We start from the raw sequence: 23,176 nt of genomic DNA on the forward strand, positions 1-23,176 counted from the left end.
TGTTTGTAGACTAGTGGATAAATGAATATTCAATTGAATTTTTGTAAATGCACACAAATTTTCATACAGTGTAAAATTGGAACCTTTTTTTTTTGTTTTGAGACATATGCTGAAAGCTAATAAAGAATTACCAGCATGCCAAGATAGGAATGTATTGCTAAGTAGAGCAAGCTGCATTTTTTCTTGAATTGGTTACTGAAAACTGTAAAAGGAATAACATGTAATATAGGTTATACATCAGCAGTGTTTATGAACATTGTGGTGGGAGGAACAAGGGTCTGAGTGCCTGCAAAAAAAAAACATATCTGCAGCCATAGGTATTTTTCTGCTTGCCTCTTTATTTTGAAGTACAGTTTGTTAGGCTAAAAGTCAGAAATGTATTTTATAAATCTTTTTGATAAAACACTTTGTTGAGCTTACTGAGTGTGCAAATACATCTGTCCTGCCCAAAGGCAATCCTTTTCTTGTGTTCTTGGTTTGATGTTCTCCCAATGACATTGGATAACTTGGATGATAGGCAAGTTGGTTTAGCTCATAAGGTAAGTATGTAACAATATCAACCTGTGACAAATCTTAAGCCCTGAATAGCACAGAGGCTGAATTACTTTGCTTCACTGCTATGTGTATACAACAAAACGACAGCTGCAATATATACCAACTTCAAACTAAACCTCTTGTGTTTCACTTCATGGACTGGTCACTGGTAATTCATCGCTATTTTCTGCTGTGTAAATATTTTCAGAGCAGTATACGTCTCAACCCCATTTTATTTAATTTAATTAAGTTCTGCCATTGGTCTTCCATCTCCCATTTCCCACTGATCCTCCATTTCTTGCTGTGCTCTAATGTACTTGACTGCCTCATAAGCTTGATGTTTACACTTTTGATTTTCACACCGTGGACTCATGTTCAACCTGTGGTCTACTAGGACTCCTAGATACCTTTTACATATATTAAGTCAGGTATCCCCCATCCTGTATCTATGCATTTCATTTTTTTCTACCTAAGTGCAGTACCTTACATTTCTTGCTGTTGAAATTCATTTTGTTAGTTTTGGCCCAGCTTTCTAATCTATTAAGGTCATTTTGATCCTGTTCTCTGGAGTGTTAGCTACTCCTCCTAATTTGGTATCTTCTCCAGGTTTCATGAGCATGCCCTCTATTCCTTCATCCAAGTCATTGATAAAGATGTTGAACAGCATCTAAATGTTTATATTTCTTTTCTTTGGCACGGTACACACTACCCAAATGCGCTATGCTCCTGGTGATACTAGGGTTAGGGAGTGCACACCAAACACACACTCCCTAAACCTAGTATGTGTGGACAGCGGCATCGTTACATGGCGCCGTCCACATGGGGCATGTGACGATGTTGCGCGCGCATCTTGTTCAAATGGAGCAGCACCTGTGTGACGTCTCCATGCTGCCCCAGACCACTTATGGTGGCCTGGCGGAGGTGCGGAAAGCAGCTCCAAAACGGAGTTCCTTTTGAGCCTTTGCATCATTGGTGCGGCAACCAAACGGCCGTGCCAGCAATGCAGAGGAGAAAGGGGCCGTGGCAGCCACCCCTTTCTCCTCTATAGGGTTTGGGGTGTCCATGAAGCCCCAAGGACACCCCTTTTCCAGACCAAAGAGAAGCAACATTTTGCCGCTTCTCTTTGGCCTGGAAAAACGCCAAATTGGGGCCGCAGGGCTGCCGGTGAAGTTGCTCTGGCCCCAATCCAGCGGAAAAAGGAGTGGCTGTAGGCCGCCCTTTGGGGGCAGTTTGTACTGCACCTTTCTTTATTGTTGTCTTTATACCCATAATTTTCTTGTCTTGTCTTTAGCATCTATGAGGAAAACTAGGAGGTGATACCCTAAACCCAAAACAACAGGTATGGAAACAAAAAGTCTATGGGGGATAAAAATGTAAAGCTCAGTAATTTTGTTAAAACCAAGTAAGCCAATAGGAAGCAAGAGGAATGAGAGAAGATAAAATGTATGCAATCCTGTGGACAGACAGGCTTGTGTTGGCCTGTATGCCACGCCCTAATGTAAACAAGGCTGGTGTTGCCAATAAGTACTAGGCTTGAGAACTGCAAATCACAAATAGTATAACAAACAAAAGGAGGTGTCAAACATACAAAGTGCTAGTGCAATCGCAGATAAATTCCTTTACACCTCCCAGAAGGTAAATAAAAGGGATAGCACAGTAAGCCCAATTACAATTGAAAAAATGAACTAACAAAGACCAAACAAGTTTCGACTTAGAAGTCTTCATCAGTGGTCATGGTAAACTGATATTACAGCCTTGTAAAATATATCATATAGTATGTTGGGACATCCAGTCACAGTAAGCAAGTTGTTGGTCCTCTTGGACCTAGTATGGTACATCAGACTTGGATGTCCCACATGTCTTTAGCATCGCCATATTTAAATCTCCATACATCAACATATGTTGATCTGCATACATATATTGATCACCATATTTAAATCTCCAAACATAAACTAATGAGTGGTTGCTTCGCGGTTGAGACAGTGACTCTGATTATTGCACGGTTGGCAGTTCAAGGGCAAAGTGCCATGTGATGGAGTGAGCACCCATTACTAGTCCCAGCTTCTACCAACCTAGCAGTTCGAAAGCATGTAAAAGTGCAAGTAGATAAATAGGTACCACTTCAGTGGGAAGGTAACAGTGTTCTGTGAAGTCATGCTGACCACATGATCACAAAGGAAGGAGGGAGTAGTTGCAGCCGCATCCAACACCCTTTTGCTTTAATACCTGCTTCCTTCTACCCTCTCTCTTTGGCTGGGCTCAGCTTAACATGGTTGTTGGGAGCCCAAGAGGGCAGAGATGGCAGGGACAGAGGCACCCAGTGAGCAGCCAGGTTGTGGTGGAAGGTTTGCTGAAGTGGCATGTGGGCTGAGCAAGGCAAACAGGCAAATGAGCTAGCCAGCAAGAGGGAGTCAGCAGGTGGGTGAGATAGGAGGCAGGTGAGTGGTGAGCAGACACTTCCTCACTTGCAGACCATGTGTAGCATGGGTTGGAGGAGTCTCTTGATGGAAAAAGAGGCAGAGACGAGGATGAGCCATGGTCAAGCCCTGCTGAGGCCGCTGCAAAAATCTCCTTTAGTGTTGTTGGCTTTCTCTTCCTTCTCTTGAAAGAAGGATAATGACTCTGAAGAAGATTTCTGCAGCAGTGTTTTTGTCCTAGTGGCAGGCTTGGAGACCAGTGACAGAGGTAACAAAGTTGCAATGAAGGTGGCCTGGTAGTGAGGTGGACCATGCATGTTTGAGGGGAGTTTAAAATATTCACAGGTTTTCCACTTCGTCAGTGATCTTGCCCCCTAACTGTCACAAAATCTGAGTGCTGACTACACATCTATGGTCCATTGTCAAGCTGAAAACGTGGTAGAATCAACATCCATGGAACCTGTTTTTTCCTCCAACTTGTCCTCTTTGTCTTTTTTTGGTTCTTCATCTTGGTTTCGATCTGAAATCTCTAGCTCCTCCTCCTCTTTTCAAGATGACAATATTATACCATAAGTCTCCATAGAACTTCAGTTTACAATTTTTAACCAGCAGAAGTATTCTGCCTGCAAAAGCTTTGCGTAGTCTCAACTTCATGCCTGGCTGTCCTTGCTCTTATATCTAGCAAAAAATATTCTTGATAATTTTAACAATGAATGCCCCCTTCCTTTATAATATCCATAAAAAGCACTGTCTTTTTAACTTTTTGCTCTCAGTCTTTACTCCCTTTTAAAATTCCAAGCACTGTAATTAGTTGCTCCTTCTTGGTCGCGTGAAGAAGGTTGTTGCCTGAAGTATTAATGTCATCACTGAACCAGAAAGCCTCTCTTTGATATAATCCAACATTTGTAATGCATAAAATTAAAAAAAGAGAGGTTCACAGATTTAAACTCCATTGAAAAGAAAACGGCTGGCTTTTCTGCGCCTAGGCTTTTTTTCCCTTGCTTTGCTCATATCCAACTACACCAAAACAACAGTTTATTTCCCAGGAGTCAGGTTTCTTGGAACTTGTAGGTGATCCCGAGATCTCCCTTTAATCCAGGGAGATGTTTCCACTGGTCCAACTCATTAGTGACCAGTGATTTGCCGCAAAAGGCACCCCTCTTTAGCAGAATTCTCATGGGAGTGAGTGCCATTTCTGCACATGGAAGTCCATAAGAACAAATTATCAATTTTCAGTATGTACAATACCAGTTTTCACCTGCAAACTAAAATATACTGTGTAGTGAAATATAACGCATCTTTTGCTTATACTATCCCTTTGTGAGACTGAGTTCCTCTGCATATATAATTTGAGGAAACTATATTTGTTGTCAGTGTAGCAGACTCATTAATCCAGTGTATAGCCGTTCCTGTGGCACTACATAAAGAAGCAAACAAAAATAGGAAATAAATACATTCCCTTGGTTTTCCAAAGGAGAGGAGATGGCATGTACCTATTTTAGAGGAACTTGTTTCTCAAAACAACAACCACAACAACCGTGTTCTAAGCTTGCTTTGCTTTCTTTTGCCTTTCCTTTGACAAACTCCTGCAAAATTCACTCAGTCAGCAGATTCATTCAAAACCTAGTGGCAGCAGTGTTTCTTAAGATGTGCCTTAGATATTTTTAACATCACCTGGTTTTGTTTTGTGCCTTTGTAAGCCAGGAAATATTATTCTTTCTATCAAAATAGTCAATGGCTAGTTTGGATCGTTACAAAGAGTCTGTGTTAAGAACCCTGAGAAATCCTTGAATGTTTAAAAAAAATAGTACTTTTAAAGAGCCATCATCAGAGACATCAAGCCTTTAAAAAATCTTTTTAAAAGGGATGGAAAAGGAAGGACATTTAAATGAAGCTGCATACGGAAAGTTTGCACCTCATATGACAGGATAAAATTTTGATGAATGAAATCCTATGTTGACTAAAAGACTACTTTGTCATTTATTTATTTATTTATTTATACATACATACATACAGCTTTAGAACTATTACAAATGTAATATTCAGTACTCCAAATTACTATATAGAATTTTTAGTAAAACACCCTGAGACTATGAACTAGACAGTGTTATAAAAATATTTATAGTAAAGTTAAAATAAATACGCCCATTAAAAAGCCTAATTGATTCTTGCCAGTAGAACTAGGTCAACCAGAGGATGTTCATATTTGTATTCTCTGATCTGAATTGCTATCTTCTGTGAAAGCACATTTATTACACAGTCCCATATAGAAGTAACATGCTCACTGTAATACAGTCATGTCATCTAAAAGACCTAGTAACAAAGCAATCCTGTGTACTGGAAAATAGAACTTGAAAGCCTACATCATTAGATGCATTTATATTATCAGTTGCATTCACTTCTCTTATGATCCTCTGCAATGGGTTTTAATTATGGCAAATAAGCACTAATGAAATCAAGGAAGCAGAACAAAAATCAGTGTGTATATGCCAAAGTGAATGATTAAGCATTATTAGTAAGAGTACCAGTATGAAAGAGATTTTACGAGAAGCTTTCTGCATTTTTACTGAATTACAAGTCATTTCTAACATTCACTCCATCTTAACAGTCAGAGCTATCATTGAAGGCAAACATTAGATTACACAATGACAGATAGGGCCAACTCAAGCATTAAATCAAGCAAAACCCAGCTATAAACTGAGTAAGAACTACAGCCAATCAAGGATCCTTGACAAGCATATATATCTCATGCAGATGACTGGAAAGGCTCCTATTCCCTCTAGGCTGGCATTGTCCTGTCTGGACGACACAGGCCATTAGCCAGGATCAGCCATTCCAGACATCAATCCAGCAGTCCCAGACTGAATCTGGCACAAAAGGGAACTTAATCCAGTCTGAAAAGAATGGCTTTTTGCCACAAAGTTGAAACTATGCAGTGACAGGTAGCAGGCTGTACAGTCCTGCACACCTTTTACCTGCTGGCACTGTTGCATCCAGGGGGCACCTGGTCACTTGGATGTATCCAGGCACTCTGCTTCCGCTCTTATGGGCCACCACACGGTCCTTTGGAGTGCAGCAGTGGCAGATCCACAGTTCAGTGGCAGGCAGGCATATGAACACCCAAAGATTTAAAAAATCTTTTTAAAAGAAATGGAAAAGGAAGGACATTTAAATGAATCTGCATACAGAAAGTTTGCATCTGATATGACAGGATAAAATTTTGATGAATGAAATTGTATGCTCACTAAAAGACTACTTTGTACTGTATTTATTTATTTATTTGTATAGACGTGACTCATGGGTCCATATCAAAATGTTCTGAATTGTCACAACTGCATGGGCCAAAAAAACACAGCTTTTGGCCTCTTTGGGGGCATGGCGTTCAGATGATGCACATCCCTAAGTGGCTGGAAGCCACTCTGGCACTGTCATCCAGTCCTTTGGACTGGATCAAAAAGGAGGTGATTAAATTTGGCTTCTAGTGGCGACTGGCTTGGGACTGCTGTGGCAGCCCACTTTGGAAGTAGGCCGTGCAGTCGCCATAGTCCTGGCCTGAGTTTGGCTGGAGTGGCCTCTGGCTACTCCTGCTGGGCCATTTGCTTAGCCTCAATGAAATAAGTATGTGTTTCCAGTCTGAAACTTAATCCAGTCTGAAAAGAATGCTATTTTGCCACTGAGTTGAAACTATGCAGTGACAGGTAGCAGGCTGTACAGTCCTGCACACCTTTTACCTGCTGGCACTGTCGCATCCAGGGGGCACCTGATCACTTGGATGTATCCAGGCACTCTGCTTCCGCTCTTATGGGCCACCACACGGTCCTTTGGAGTGCAGCAGTGGCAGATCCACAGTTCAGTGGCAGGCAGGCATATGAACACCCATCCGTCACCATGCTTGCCCCAGGGACTGACCTGAGTGGAAACAGTAGGCAGGACCGCAGGGTCCTGCCTATCTGTTTGTGGACCAGGTAAATTGCAGACCAGTTATGAAATTAATGGCCTAAATAAGTCTTCAAGCCAAGCATCACTCATATGTTCACAACAGAAAGCAACGTTCTTTTTAAATTCCTTTTCTGTACAAAAAACAACATCCTGTTTCAGCCTTTTATCTGGTATATTATTTTACTCTGTGGATTTTAAAAAATGTGGGAATATTTTAAAAATAAACTCCAGCTGAGAAGCAGTATGAAGTGGTACAGTTCAAAAAGAGCTTAATGCATGATTTTTCTGTTCTTATAGTTGTGTTCATATTTCTTTAAAAATTAAAAAATGATTTTGAAGTTCAAAAACTATCCTGATTTGGGGTGGATATTATTTATATTTAATTTTTAATTTTATATTTTTTCCCTTATCCAGCTCCATTTTTACCTTTCACTTTGTTTAAAATTAGTTTATTAGCAGAAGAGTTATTTCTCTTTCTTTCCTAAAGTTCTACATTATTTCCACCCAAGAGCCTAATCTTCATAAAGCTTTTCAAAGAAAGATGGATTCCACTTTCAGACTATATGCCAATATTATATCACACCAAGTTACAGGATGCCACTGACTTGTTGAGGAAACTACATTGCACTGACAGGCTTTCAGAAAACACTATCATACATAGTTACCATGGAAGTACTACAGGCTGGTGCTTTCCATATCAGTGATGTGGTAGATTCATTGTACCATATATGCTTAATTATAAGTTGACCTCATGAATAAGTCAAGGGCAGGTTTTGGGGAATGTAACAAAGGATGTAATGAACAAAGCAAGGAAAAACAATGCCAAAGAACTTACAAAATTCTGACAGACATAACTGTTTTTGTTCACCCTAAAGGCTGGATGAATGAGGAGGGATCTATGGTAAATTGTGGCTGTGTGATGTGTGGAGCAGGTGGCCAGGCACGTGTGAAGCTAAGAAAATGAACACGTGAAAAAAGAAAAGAAAAGGCAAAACAGAGGAAATGGTGACTATGGGACGAAACAGAACACCCCAAAAGGCTGGATTGGGGCTGCCCTGGTGCCGCTCACGATGGCTCCATAGCAGTCACATGCAGCAGCCCCAATCCAACCTGAACCCATCCCAAATAGGAGTGGAAAAGATCTATTCCTATTTGGGCTGGTAAAAAAAGCCACCTTAGGTGGCTCCACAGCAACCCCAGAGTGGCTTCAACATGCTCCGTGGATGTGCAACATCAAAATGCCATGCTTCCGGCACAGCTTGAAGCTGCCCCCATCTGGACAGCTTTTGGGGGTGTGTGTCAAAAGGCCACACCACCCAGCCGTCCGGAAGCCAGCTTTTCTGGGCTGTCTGTTCGGCCCCTTAGTAAGTGCCACACATAATAAAATTCTTGCAACACATATAAGTCTTCTAAATTAAATACATGTGCAAATGTTCAAAAATCTTCCATTGTGTTTGATATTGCATTTATTTTCATAATAGTTTCCTCCATTAAAAATTCATTTGTTTTGTTATTCATTAGACTTTGCTATGTTGAATGTTCTTGAATTCATTTTCTTTCTCCAATTGTGTATGTGCATTCATTGTCTTTTATTCGAGGTTTTTCTTGACACTGGCAACCATAGCAAGACTGACTTGTCTTGGTGATTGTCCTTCCAGGGAGCATGGTGGGGAGATGGATTGCAGCTGCCACGAACACCCCTGCCACCACCTTTGGGGAAATATAATGCAACCTCTCAAATGGTATGGATGAGAAATGACAAACTATGAGAGGGAGTACCAAACAGCGTACTCATTTTGTCCTTAGTGTCTTTGTTCAACAATGAATCATTCGGTTCAGTCATTAGATTCTTTCATGTTCAATACATACAGTATTCAAACTTTTACACCTATTAGCATTGGGGGATGAGTCGTACCACAGAGCTTTTCTGTTGGTAGGCACAATTTGGTAAATGTATTGAACATATTGGTTGACTTCAGCACATAGTTTTTGAAACACAAGTTATAAATCTTCAAGGAACACATTCCCAGCTCTCTATCAGTACTGAAATAGTACTGAAACAGAATGGAATTAGCTACAAAGGTTACAGATCAGGCGTTTAGAGAAAGAAAGCATGTGTGGGGTCATTTATAAGCTAACTGTAGGAATCTAGAAGAAAGCTAACAGAAACACTCATTTTGAAATTCTTTTCATATATAGCCTTGGACCCTTGCACCTGCCTTAGCAGGCAAGTGGGATTTTTCTCTCTCCCTATTATGCTGCTGTGCACTGCACATCCTCTACATCTCTTTGGAGCTTTCTCAGAACATCTGAAGGCAGCTTTAAGTCAGAAGCATAAATTCAGCCTTCTAATTGTTCCAGATTTTGGTTTCTAAGTGAAAATGTAAAATTAGTGGTTGGGAAGAGGAGCATTGTAACCATTTCCTGTGAGTTTTAGCTGGAAGCTCTTCCCAGAAGGCTCAACTTCAAAAGAAAAATAGCCACTCACCCCAAGCTTTGCTGCCTAGCTCCTTGGCAGGCTGTAAAATTGCTTTGAACATACTTTTCTTAAGATAAGAAAGGCTCCCAGTTTTCCACTATAGGTATAACTGTAAAGGTAGAATTTGGTTAGAGGCAACTAAAGTAGAGAACAGAGAAGCAGCCAATATGTAGAAAAGTCCTGTAAAAACCATGGATCTGTCAACTTCCAAAAGGGAAAGTGGGAGCAGAGGGCATATAGAAACTAGATGTTCGTTGCAAGTAGAGTTACAATCTACTGTAGCTGTTGTTTTATATGCTTGGCTAGCAAAAACATGTATTTTTGTTAGCTAGCTAAATTTGTATCTGCAAAATCTTTTACCCTTACCTCAATGCCTGTTCTGTCTGAACACAAGATATTCGTCTGCTTTTATCATTTAGACACTTGAGGGCATTGATGCAATTTAAAAAAAAAATCCAACACTCCTTTTTATTCTGCAGTTTTTAGGGGGGGGTGTTTTTAAAACATGTGCCTTGGGTTCGGAATTGGAATTAAGGTGGAATGAAGGTGGTGGTTGGAGGGCAGACAGGTTGGGGGGTGGTTACCTAGGTGCAGCATGTGTGGTGTCAACATTTTTTAAATGTTTAGTGTATGTATGGGTGGGAGATGGGCAAAGTTCACAGTGGGAAGTATGCCAATTTCAGAACCAGTCATTTGGGTTCAGTTATAATGGTTATTCATATATATGTATTCACTCATATAACTGCTTATATTCCTGTTCTGTCTAAAGTTATTATAATGGGAGGGGGGTGGGTAGAGAGTAGAAAAGCTTAGATGGTAGCTTGCTGAAGAGGCCTAGCGGGGCAGTTTGAAATGTTAGTGATAAGGCCCTGTGAACCATCTGGCATTCAAGGTTGATGGCTTGAGAAAGTCTTGGTTGCCATGGCAAGGTCTGTGTGGTGTGGGAATAGAACTGGGCTGGGGGAAGGTTAAAAGTGGTACTTTTTTCCTGTGGACCTCAGATTGTGCAGAAACGTGTCAATGGATTACTTCTGCCTTATTTTTACAATAAACTTTATTTCTTTTGAATAAGTTTCCTTGTGGATTACTGGTCTGAGGATCCCAGATCTCACAGCCAAAGGGATTTACTTTGGCATTTTCTTTTTGTTTTGTGTACCTATGTATGCAGATATCTGCATATTCGAATATCCTGAAGCTTGCAGAGCCTCTGAAATAGAAGTGTCCTTTTGAATATTTAAATATGCAGGTATTTGCTAATGTAATATACTTAACTAAAAATAAAACATCAAACCCACCCTTGCCAGATGTGGATAGCAAAGTAGGCCCCTTTGGGACCCTTCCCACTGTGAATTTAGCTCACTTCCCACCTGCCAAGCTCAAGTTGTGAATAATCGGAGATCGATCACTTGCATCACCTGAAAGACCCCCAAGCACCTCTGACAACATTTCTGCCTTACCGTTGATGAACAGTTCAGTTTTATACATTCCTACATGGAACTGAGATTTAGTCCCAGGTAAGAGGACAGAGAATTGCAACCTTATTGGACAATAAATTCCTCTGGAATCAGCAAGAAATAAATTTAAAAAACCATGGGGAGGATTGTGTTGTAGTTTTCTACTGAATTGGCGTCAACAATTTTACAAACTAGCTGTCCCATTCTGTAGGTTTTTAAAAAAAAAAAAAACAAATCCTGTTAATCTTTAAGGTAGATCATGTGGGGAACTTTAAATGTTGTGGCCTAAACTGAATGATGATGCATTTAATTTTCTCAACTCACACACTCTTACCAGCCAGAATCATTCTTTTCTGCCTTGACTCTATGGCCCCTTTGCCATGCTGAGAGGCCTCCTCCACTGGACCATCTGCACTTTCCCAGTCTCCAAGCCCCTATACCCCCTAGGACTGAAGGCAATTTTCACAGCAGCTGCAACAAGTTCCTTCATGGATTATGCTTTGTGATACTTGCTTCTGGAGAGCAGAGTTATTGACATCCACATTCATTTTTTGATACTGCTTTGTGACCCCAACTTCTGAGGAGCAGAGTTACTGACTTCCATGTGCACAAGTCCCTTAATTTAATTTAATCTCCTTCTCAGCTGGGGTAAGTGGGGGATCACAAAGCACTGTTCAAAAAGGGACTTGTGTTCATGGAAGTCAATAACTCAGTTCCCCAGAAGTAGGAATCATAGAATCATAGAGTTGGAAGAGACCACAAGGGCCATCCAGTCCAACCCCCTGCCATACAGGAAATCTAAATCAAAGCAATCCCCAACAGATAGCCATCTAGCCTCTGTTTAAAGACCTCTAAGGAAGGAGACTCCACCACACTCCGAGGGAGTTTGTTCCACTGTCGAACGGCCCTTACTGTCAGGAAGTTCCTCCTAATGTTGAGCTGGAATCTCTTTTCCTGTAGCTTGCATCCATCGCTCCGGGTCCTAGTCTCTGGAGCAGCAGAAAACAAGCTTGCTCCCTCATCAATATGACATCCCTTCAAATATTTAAACAGGGCTATCATATCACCTCTTAACCTTCTCTTCTCCAGGCTAAACATCCCAAGCTCCCTAAGTCATTCCTCATAGGGCATGGTTTCTAGACCTTCCACCATTTTAGTCGCCCTCCTTTGGACATGCTCCAGTTTCTCAATGTCCTTTTTGAATTGTGGTGCCCAGAACTGGACACATTATTCCAGGTGGGCCTGACCAAGGCAGAATAGAGTGGCACTATTACTTCCCTTGATCTAGACACTATACTTCTATTGATGCAGCCTAAAATCGCATTGGCCTTGTTAGCTGCCGCATCGCACTGTTGACTCATGTTCAACTTATGGTCTACTTGGACTCCTAGATCCCTTTCACACATAGTTTCATTCAGCCAGGTGTCCCCCATTCTATATCTGTGTATTTCATTTTTCCGCCCTAAGTGCAGTACTTACATTTCTCCATCTTGAAATTCATTTTGTTGGCTTTGGCCCAGTTTTCTAGTCTGTTCAGGTCATTTTGAATCTTGATCCTGAACTCTGGGGTATTAGCTGCTGCTCCTAATTTGGTGTCATCTGCAAATTTGATAAGTATGCCCCCAATTTTGTCCTCCAAGTCATTGATAAAGATGTTGAATAGCACTGGCCCCAGGACGGACCCCTGTAGGACCCCACTGGTCACTTCTCTCCAGGATGAAAAGGAGCCATTTTTGAGCACCCTTTGGGTTTGGCCAGTCGAGCAATTACAAATCCATGTAACAGTTGCCTTGTCTAGCCCACATTTTACAAGCTTGTTTGCAAGAATGTCATGGGGAACTTTGTTAAAAGCCTAATTAAAATCAAGCTATGCTATATCCACAGCATTCCCTTCATCTAACAAGCTGCTAATTTTATCAAAAAAAGAGATCAGGTTTGTCTGGCATGACTTGTTTCTCTGAAACCCGTGATGACTTTTTATAATTATGGCATTGCTTTCTAGATGTTCACAGACTCTCTGTTTAATGATCTGCTCTAGAATCTTTCCTGGTATAGATGTCAGACTAACTGGATGATAATTGTTTGGATCCTCTTTTTTCCCCTTTTTGAAGATGGGGACAATGTTTGCCATCCTTCAGTCAGATGGGACTTCTCCTTTTCTCCAGGAGTTCTCAAAGATTATTGCCAATGGCTCCGATATTACATTTGCCAGTTCTTTTAATACCCTTGGATGTAGTTCATCTGGTCCTGGAGACTTATATTCGTTTTGGTTAAACAAGTATTCCTGTCCTATCTCTTTACTTATTCTGTGCTGAAATTCCTCTTTTCTGTCCTCTGCTCCATTATCCTCATGTTGAGCACCCTTTGCCTTTTCTGAGAAGACTGTAGCAAAAAAGGTGTTGAGTAATTCTGCCATTTCTCTGTCCCTTGTTAGCATTTTGCCATCTTCTGCACGCAGTGGCCCTACCGTTTCCTTCTTCGTTTTGCTGTGGACATATCCAAAAAAGCCTTTTTTGTTGTTCTTAACCTCTCTAGCAAGCCTGAGTTCATTCTGTGCTTTGGCTTTTCTGACTTTACCCCTACACAGGCTCGCTATTTGTTTGAATTCCTCTTTGGTGGTTTTCCCATTTTTCCATGTCTTATACATGTCCCATTTAAAATTTAGCTCAGTTGAAAGTTCTTTAGTCATCCATCCTGGTTTCTTGAAACATTTCCCATTTTTCTTTCTCACTGGAATTGTTTGAAATTGTGCCTTCAGTGTCTCCCTTTTAAGAAACTCCCATCCATCTTGAACTCCCTTCTCTTTTAGTATTGCTGACCATAGGATCACACCCAATATTTCTTTAAGTTTACTAAAATTGGCTTTCCTAAAGTCTAGAATGCGTGTCTGACTATGCCTGGCTTCTCCTTTCCATTGTATAGCAAACTCCAGGAGAACATGAAGCACTGCCTAAAAGAGAATATGTAAGTTAATAACTTTGCTTCCCAGAAGCAAGGATTATGAATCACTAGTTAATAACTGCTCCCCTTGCAGCCCCTTCCACCTCTCATGCGGCTAGTGCATGTGTTTATATTAGGGATAGGATTCATACTGTGGAAGGATTGAGGCTATTAAATTCACCTTAAAATATACCCTACTGTACTATGACTAGATATTTCTGAGTTCCTATTGGGGAAAAAAATCACACTCCCTTATCCTTTTTGTGAAAACTCTTCTAGAAAATCTATTGTAACTCTGTATCTGCAATATTGTATCTGGCATAACTTCATTAGCGTACAGTACACAGACAAGTTCCATTAATTCAAGGAGAAGTTCACTCTTTCTATAGGCAAACTTTGAGAGCCATGAAAGAGCGAACCTTTTGTTGACTTAATGGACCTTGTCAGTAATCTGCAAGTGTTGAAACACTGAAACATCGACAAATGAGGTGTTGAAAGGGGAAGTTTGTACAAGCCATCCAGTGGGCCATAGAAGTGACAGAAAAACAAATAAGGTTTATATGGACACGTGAATATCTCTATATATGCATGCAAAAGGGGGGGGGGGGAACCCTGCAGCCACTGTGGTTGCGTGACGTAAAATAATCAGATTCAGTCAACACGTGAATATGGTAGAAATGTCCTTCATGGTAGGAGAACGGCATGGCTTTCAAAACCAGTATGAGTTTGTATTAAATTGTGTGAGTGTGACATCAACCAGGTCAAATTGGTGCAGGATAGTGCAGACTGGAGCTGGGATATAGCCCTTTTGTAGATTCAGCCTTAATCAATATAAAGGTCTGCATGTCTTGTCTTTTCTGCTCATGAGCCACATAATTCACCTAGACTCCAATCATAACCTTTAATGTATTTTAATACTGTAACAATTTAATTCTGTTTTAATGTATCAGTTTTTTTGGTTTTTTTAATTGTATTGTTCTTTTAACGTTGTGAGCTGCTCTAGGTCCCAGTTCTGGTAAAAGTGCAGGATATAGATATAACAACAATAACAACCTCTGGCTTTACTTTGCAAACGAAGATTCAGGAAGGACTCATCCCGTGCTTTGTACAAGCGCGTTCGTGACCAAAAAGGCCAATCCGGGACAAACAGGTCCGGTTGCAGAAAGCACAGCGGAAGGTCTCCTTGGGTGATGTTTCCGGGTTGTGGTTCTTTCTGCGTTGTTGTTTCTCTTCGAGACTCATTCGCCGTGAGCTTTCTATTAATAACAGCCACCACCTCCTTTTTGGACCAAGGAAGAGAGAAGAGAAACTGAATTGGAATGTGGGAAACAAAACAGTTTATGCTTTAATACAATATTCATTCACTTGGTAAAAATTCCTGGTGGAACTTAAACCTGGATAGACATATAGAATTACACTTACCATTAATCACAGTTAGTATCACTTTTTGTAAACTTTTTTTTTAAGAATCCTATTACTTTTCTCACTAAAAACCTGTTTATGTTCTCCTTGATTTTCTCCCAGAAATTTTTGGCAGCTTTTAAAATTTGTAATGCATTGTTTGCATTCTTTTAGGTGACTTCTAAATTTTATAAACAAATGAACACATTTCCCCTTATCAATCCAAAGTACAGTATCAGGATACAGCCTGATGCGATGTGAAGCAACCCTGGGTTTGACCAGTGTCTGGACAAGAGACTACCTGTAATTCATTCTGTTAATATCCTGAGTTCTGTTAGAGAAGAAAGGAATTATATAAATTAAATCAATGAAATTAAATAAGCCAAATTGTTTTGATTTGGCTTCCCTGGCCTAAACAAAAACAACCCTATTTGTTTGGTTGTGCAGTGTCTAGGGGAGACTTGTTGGATAAACCTTTTAATAATAAGTGATATACAATGGGATATACAGTGATATACAGTGTTTAGGGGAGAGTTGTTGGATAAATCTTTTAATAATAAGTGATATACAATGGTGATAATAAGTTATATTCCAACTTCTCTGTGGATACCAAAATCTGCAGATGCTTGAGTCCTGTTGTTCCCAATGGTGGTGTGTGCATGTGGCTGCACTGCCATTAAGGATAACGGGACTTCATGTAAACCCCTGTTGTCCCCAATGATGTTGTGTGCATACAACCGCACCGCCATTAGGTACAATGGGGCTTCTAAACAACAGGGGCTTACCTGAACTCCCTTTATCCCTAATGGTGTCACGGCTGCATTCATGCACTGCCACTGAGGACAATGGGGGCTGTTCCAAATGGCGGCACAGCCCCAGTGGGGACAACATGGGCCTGCTGTCCGCAGATGCTTGAATTCTGTGGATATCGAGGTCCCACTGTATTCATTTCACCTTTAGAAAAAAGATTGTTAAATCTTTATCTTTATTTTCTCAGCTTTCTGCTTTGCTATCTTTTTATTTAACTCTCCATGGAAACCCAGGTGTCCTTGAATTTAAGAACTGTAGAAAGCAATTAGATGTGTATATTCATATTCAAATGGAAATAATCCCTGCTGCTTTCAGTGGCATATGCACCACAACATGAAAGGTATTTCTTTCCTTGGAATAATCACTGGTGTTTAGGTGGGATCCACCTTATACAAGAGTTATTCATCAAAACTGACAGTAGATTTTGTCCCAATGGTAGATAATTCAGGCAGAATTAGTGTTTAAGATCATTGACTGCACCACCAGACATGTAGTATCTACCTTAAGTATGGACTCTGCTGCATTATTGGAGTACCCCTAATTTAGACAAATCAAAATAGTGTGATGAATACCTGTTGCAGAGGTCAGTGTGATCAGTGAAGGAAGGATCTATCATACATGTAGAGTTTAATGTTGCTTCTGCCACAGAAACAATAGTGGAGCCCCAATTTTTGATTAAGATTTAAGAATACAGATATTGTAAATTAGTTGTGTGCCTTCACATCATTTCTGACTTAGGCTGACTCTGTGGTGAACCTATCACATAATACTATTTATTAATAATGTTCATTGTAATGGATTTTGTATTTCTTTATATAGGTTATTGGATGTATACTGGATAGTAATTCAAAAGTTGGAAATAAAAAGGAGAGCATTGGTGGCGCCAGTTGGAAGGGAGCATCAGGAAAGTGGCAGGACTTGGCACATTGAAGGAAACCGAGCAGTGAAAATGGGAAGAGAGTTCAGCTCAGGGTTTTCAAAATAACAGGAAGAGTCTCCAAGGTGTTTCTTAATGAGGAGAACACAGGAGGTTGCCTCACCTCACAGCGCTTCAGAGTTGTGCATTAATCAGTTAATAAGGCGTGTTCTGTAGTGCCTGAAAGCTTTAGCAAAGTACTCTGAAACATTGACAGTTTCTGATTAATTATTTCTTATTAGTGAGAAAGCTTTGTCATTTAGCTGTGGCAGGTGTTCTAGTTCATGAGACATCTGATGGATTGTGGGAAGGGGCTGTCTCAGACCTTACTATGACTGAGAGGAAAGGATTGTGATAAAGGGCAAAGTGGACTGGTGCAGGGGTGCTAGGAGTGTTATAAATCTTAGGAGTTTAGCATCTCATTGGTATCTTCTTTGATACTGGTTTCATCAGGATTTTTGAGCCTTTTAAGTCTGAGAGGTTTGAAACATTTTAATAATAAAACTAAATAACATATGTACTAGCAAGCAGAGGTATTTGTTATTCTGTGTTCGTTAGAGCTAATTGAAAACTACACGATTTTTCATCTCAAGCACTTGAAACTACTTTACACTGGAAACTTGAGTCACCTTTTAATTCCCTACTGAAAACCTGACCCACTTTGCTGCTATGCATCTCCCAGTATTGGGCTGTCTATTTCTCATGCCCTTCTTAATTCTCAAGGAAGCTTAGAAGAAGTAAAATCACAACATATGGAGCAGCCCTGAAAAAAGATGGAGACAAAACACCATAACATCACGCACATATATATAAACCTCTTACTCAGTACTGTGGGCCCTTGTTATCTGCTGGGGTTTGGTTCTAGGATCCCGCATGGAAAACAAAATCTGTGGGTGCTCCCTTATATAAAATGGAAAATCAAGGCTTGCTATTTGGAATTTATACTTTTTTTGAATATTTTCAAGCAGTGGATGCTTGAATCCATGGATAAAACAATCCGTGGATAAGGAGGGCCAACTGTGTTAACAAAACATCAGTAATTCAACAGACACAATCTTAGAAGTTCAAATGCCTGGAAAAAGAAGCAGGGCTCATATTTTACCCGTGCTAAGAGGGGATTTTAGGATCTTTCTCAGGAGTTCTTTCTAAAAGTGTGGTACTGTAGCTATAAAAATCGTGCCCTGCTAATGTTTAACTTCTTGTTGTGGAAAAAAATGTGTTTGGAGGGAAAATATAATTCCAGTCTCTGGTTAACGTTCGGAATAGTAGACCCTGAAAATGGACATGTTTACCTTGACTGCTTCATGGATAAATGTTACATATGTTGGTCTGGGCACCACAATTTAAAAAGGATGTCGAGAAACTGGAGCATCTCCAAAGGAGGGCAACTAAAACGGTGAAGGGTCTGGAAACAATGCCTACTGAGGAACGATTTAGGAAGCTGGGAATGTTTATCCTGGAGAAGAGAAGGTTAAGAGGTGATATGATAGCTCTGTTTAAATACTTGAAGGGATGTCATATTGAGGAGGGAACAAGCTTGTTTTCTGCTGCTCCAGAGAACAGGACCCGGAACAATAGATGCAAGCTCCAGGAAAAGAAATTCCACCTAAACATTAGGAGGAACTTCCTGACAGTAAGGGCTGCTAGCAAAATGATATCTGTTAGTTGAGTCTCATCACACAAGCAGTCAGACTGAGGTTTATATTTTAATGGATTGTATTTTTTTCTGAGTTTTTCCTTTCCTAGATTTATGTTATCATTATATTTATTATAGCCATCAATGTGTACAAATGTTTAGTTTTGTATCAGTGCATTGGATATTGTGTAATTGAATGGCTACTTGCTCTCTTTATTGTTCTTCCGAAGGCAAATCCCCCTTTTCCCCCTGCTCTTGTCCTAACAATAAATGTCATTGTCCCTTTATTTATTGTATCTTTCAGCCCAGCTTGCTGGGGAAGCATCTTCACTTACTCGTAGTCATCCATCTTGAAATTCATGTACTGTATACAATATCACTATGGACTTTTTGCTTTGTACCAATAGAGGCAATTTATAAATGTTTTCTGCTTGGATTCCTATCATATCTTTATTTCCATCTTTGTTACAATCATTGTTTATAGTTATAGCTCACTGATGTCAAAGTCCACTATCTGTTCATTATCTTTATATAGATAAACTATAAATGCCTTGCTATTTTAATCTCTGCCCCATCCACCATCATGTTTCGCTCTGCTTTTGTAATGGACTCTTTTGAGGAGTCTTTTAAATGTAAAATTGATATATTATGTTTAAGAAAAAGAAATTTGAGAGTAAAATAGGGCAAGATGGTGCTCATCAACCTTAGTATGTTCATGTACAAAATAATAATAGGTAATTTTATTTATTTATTTATTTATTTATTTATTTATTTATTTATTTATTTTTCCACCTTTTCCCCAGAGTGAGATCCAAAGTGGCTTCCAGACAGAGTCAATTAAAAAAAAATGGTCCCAATAAAATTTTAGAACAATTAAAATCACCACATAAAACAGTACAAAATCATTTAAAACAAACATAGAAGTTTTAAAAGATAATTAAAACATCACAATAAGAAACTTCCCTGCTTACACATTAAAAGCTTGCATCAACAAAATCATCTTTGCCTACTGATGAAAGGAAAGCAGGAGAGGAGCCAGCCTAGCTTCCCACCAAAGGGGTTTCCAGACGGTGGGAGCAGCCACTGAGAAGGCTTTGACTTGTGTCCTAATCAAGTGAGAGCCCTTATGGTGGCAGGACTGATAGAAAGCTTCTACCTGTAGATCTGAAAACTCTTGTCAGATTCATAGTCTGGACCTAAGCTGTATAGGACTTTATAGATCACGACCAGTACTTTGAATTGTGCCTGGAAGCAGACTGGTAGTCAGTGAAGCTGTTCTAACAGGAGAGTTATAAGCTCCCTATAACTGTCCCTGGACGTGCAGATTTTATCACAGAATGGTTCCAAATTGGCAAAGGAGTCAGACAAGGCTGCATCTTATCACCCTACTTGTTCAACTTATATGCAGAACATATTGTAAAAAAAAGCAGGCTTGGACACAGAAGAAGGAGGAGTGAAAACAGGAGGAAGGAATATCAGCATAGTTTTTTCTCGCTTCTCGGCCTTTTGGCTAAGATCAAGTGTAGTAACATAGTTTTTTTGTGGTTTTTTCGGGCTATGTGGCCATGTTCTAGAAGAGTTTCTTCCTGACGTTTCGCCACCATCTGCGGCTAGCATCTTCAGAGAATGCTTGCCTGGAAACAAATTGGTTATATATATACTGTGTGAGCCTGGGAATGCAGGAGTGATTTGCATGTGTATTGTTCTGTTGCTGATGGCTGGCCTCAGGCTGGGAGGCTAATGCAAAGGAGGCTTAATGTCTGCTAATTGGTGATCATTATCTGCTGGGAAAGCCCCTGACTCTTAGTGGTTTCCCATTTGCGTTTGTTGAGTCCTTATTTTGCTATTCCTTCTTTGCGTTTCCTTGGTGGAAAATGTTTCACTAGGAAAAGAACATAATCATGACAGTTTATAAAATACACTGAGCTTGGCTATATATTTTATTAATTTTATCTTGATTATAACAAGAATCTTGCTGAAAATCTCAGTTTCTTACCAGAACATGTAATGGTACTATATTGGGATGTGTTTCAGAATGTGGCTGTTGTCAGTCTTGACAGTCAATGAGGGGACAAAGAATGAGAGGACAAGTTTTTATCTGGCCAATTGAGTATGTACTGTATGGTCTGATGTTAGTCTCAGTAGACTCCACACTAGTCCTTCTTATATTATCTGTTCTGCATATATTGCCTAGACTGAAACATAGTACTGGACCAATCTGTTTTCAAGTAATAGCTATGCAGTGAGGAGTTACAGTTGGCCCTCTGTATCTGTGGATTCTGCATGCACAAATTCAATCATCCATGGTTTGAAAAAAAAAATTTTTTAATTCAAAAAGCAAACCTTGATTTGCCATTTTCTTTGTGAGCTTGTTCTGTATGTACTGAATAGAACGAATTAGGAAATATCTCTGTATACCCTGTCAGATCCTATCTGATCTTGGAAGCTAAGGAGGGTCACCCCTGGTTAGAACCTGGATCAGAAACTACCAATGCATACCATGTACTATATTTCAAAGGAAGGGACTGGCAAAATCACCTCTCGGTATGCCTTGGCTAATAAAACCCTATGAAATTCTTGTTGACAGGTGACTTGATGGCACATACACACACATGCACATGCACACACATGTACACATGTACATGTCTGATATTATTTTGTTTTCAACAAAACAAAAGCCCTAAATAGAAACTAAAACAGACATTTCTGTTTTTCTGTCAGAACCTCTGATCCTATGTAAATACAGTGGAAAAGTTAGAGTCCTTTGTGTCTGAAAGTAAGCAGCCAAAATGCTGCATTAGATCAGGAGATGTTTACCAAAGCCTCTGTTAATCATACTGGGGAGCAAGCGGCTTTTATTATGACTCACAGTGAATACCCAAACTGCATAAAAGTAGAAATACCTCTCAGCACCTGTATTGTTACTCACACTGGTGTTAAAGAAGTTAAAGAGCCTTTGGCAGTATATTGATTTCTACAGGGACAGAGTAAGTGAACAGACCCAATGTTTATGGACGTTCAGCTGTTGCTGAATGCAAAATATGGCCTGTACTTCAACATGAGTTGCTGATCAGGGTTTTCTTAAGTTTTAAAAACCAGATAAACAATGAACCCTTCTTTGGAATTTATTCAGCTGACTATAACTATACTCAGTATGTTAGATTTTTATTATACTTCTTCTAAATATGTGACTCTGAATGTTTCAAGATCAAACTCTTTTTGCTTTTAAAGTGCCTTCAGTAAATCATGACACACTGTTACATTACACAAATCTGTAAATTGAGGTAATATGGACTAACTGAAAGAAATGCCAGAATTATTGGTAGCTAGTTGACTTTTGTATCTTTCTCCAAATTTAAGTGAGGCTCCAGAGTCAGCTAAGTTAGGAACCTAGTTTAAAAAGGAATGTCAAAGAGAAGGGCTAAGTAAGGAAGAAAGATGCAAAAGTTAAATAGCCAACATTTGTAGTATTCAATAGAAAGGAGATTTAACAAGGATGTCCCAAGAGAGGAATCCAGGCCTGGATATGTTCTGAAATCAGTATGAGACTTTTAAAAAGCTTTTGAGGCCACAAAGACATTCTTCATATAAAGCATTTAAAGCACATTTATTGCCGAAAATGCTGAGGTTTATGTATTTTGAAACAATATATAACAATAAGACAAATGGAAAATAAATAAAGCTTGTAGCAGAAGCATACCTGAGATACTGCTTCCAGTGATGTATTAGGTATTTTACTCCAAAGTCTCAAGTCAAGTCTCATCTCTCTACCTTCAAGTCTTGAGTCTCAGCTCTTTGCAAGACATATTCAAGTCAAGTCTAAAGATGAGTCTCAAGTTTGAGAGCCAACTTTAACAGAAAAAAGGAGGTAGTGTGCGTGGGGAGGGGATGGAGTTTCGATAACTAGAAAATCAAGACGTGTACAAAGTTGGAACACAAGAGTAGGAGGATAGGCTGGATCTTTCTAAAGTTCTTTTTTCCTAGGAACAGCAACAGTCAGGGCTTGCCTCTAGAGCTCAGGGTGCATTTCTTTCTTGGAGGAAACAGGGCAGCAAACATGTTAGGCAATGGGCTACTTGAGGCAAAAGGATGATCCCCCCCCCTAAAGCTAGTTTTCAAGGATCTTTTGATATGCAGCAGACAGGCTGTCAAATAGATCTCATGCATGACCTTTTTCCTCTCTAACTTCTGGGGGCAAGTCTTGTCTGCTTCTGCTGCAGGAAAAAAGAAATGTGGAAAGATTCAGCCTATCCTATTTCTGGCCAAGGCAGGCTGCCAAGTAGACTTTAATTTCAGCTTCCAAACCCAGGAATATCAAGTCAGTAACTAAAAAAAAATACCTGTCAGGAGTTGAGTCAGTACATTCTTTATGTGGACTCAAGTCTAAGTTGAGCAATTCAAGGGACTTGAGTCCGAATTGAGTCCAAGTCAGTCTACTCAAGTCTGCAGCATTGACTGTTTCTTTCCCAATTCCTTCACACTAAATCTTCCATTGCAGCTTACAGCTATATGCTTTCTCAATCAAATTATGGAAACATCATGAATGTTTTATGGGCATTTATAATGTCTGTGTGCTATGTAGTTGTTCAGCTCCACCGACCTAAGTTGGGGGTGTGTCCAAATATTGCTGTACTTTAACTCCCATCAGCC

The 23,176-nt window shown here is 39.9% G+C and overlaps 1 protein-coding gene and 1 pseudogene across 5 annotated transcripts in view; both read left to right on the forward strand.

Annotated features, from left to right (window-relative positions):
- The window catches only part of TPK1 (thiamin pyrophosphokinase 1), a 388,541-nt gene that overhangs the window by 94,254 nt on the left and 271,111 nt on the right, over positions 1 to 23,176 (forward strand). The window lies entirely within an intron of this gene.
- On the forward strand, positions 20,017 to 20,172 carry LOC149309475 (U2 spliceosomal RNA; annotated as a pseudogene).

This window comes from Sceloporus occidentalis, unplaced genomic scaffold (assembly GCF_023333645.1).
Source record: "Sceloporus occidentalis isolate IW3139 unplaced genomic scaffold, rSceOcc1.0.p SCAF_7, whole genome shotgun sequence".
In the NCBI taxonomy this organism is placed as follows: domain Eukaryota; kingdom Metazoa; phylum Chordata; class Lepidosauria; order Squamata; family Phrynosomatidae; genus Sceloporus; species Sceloporus occidentalis.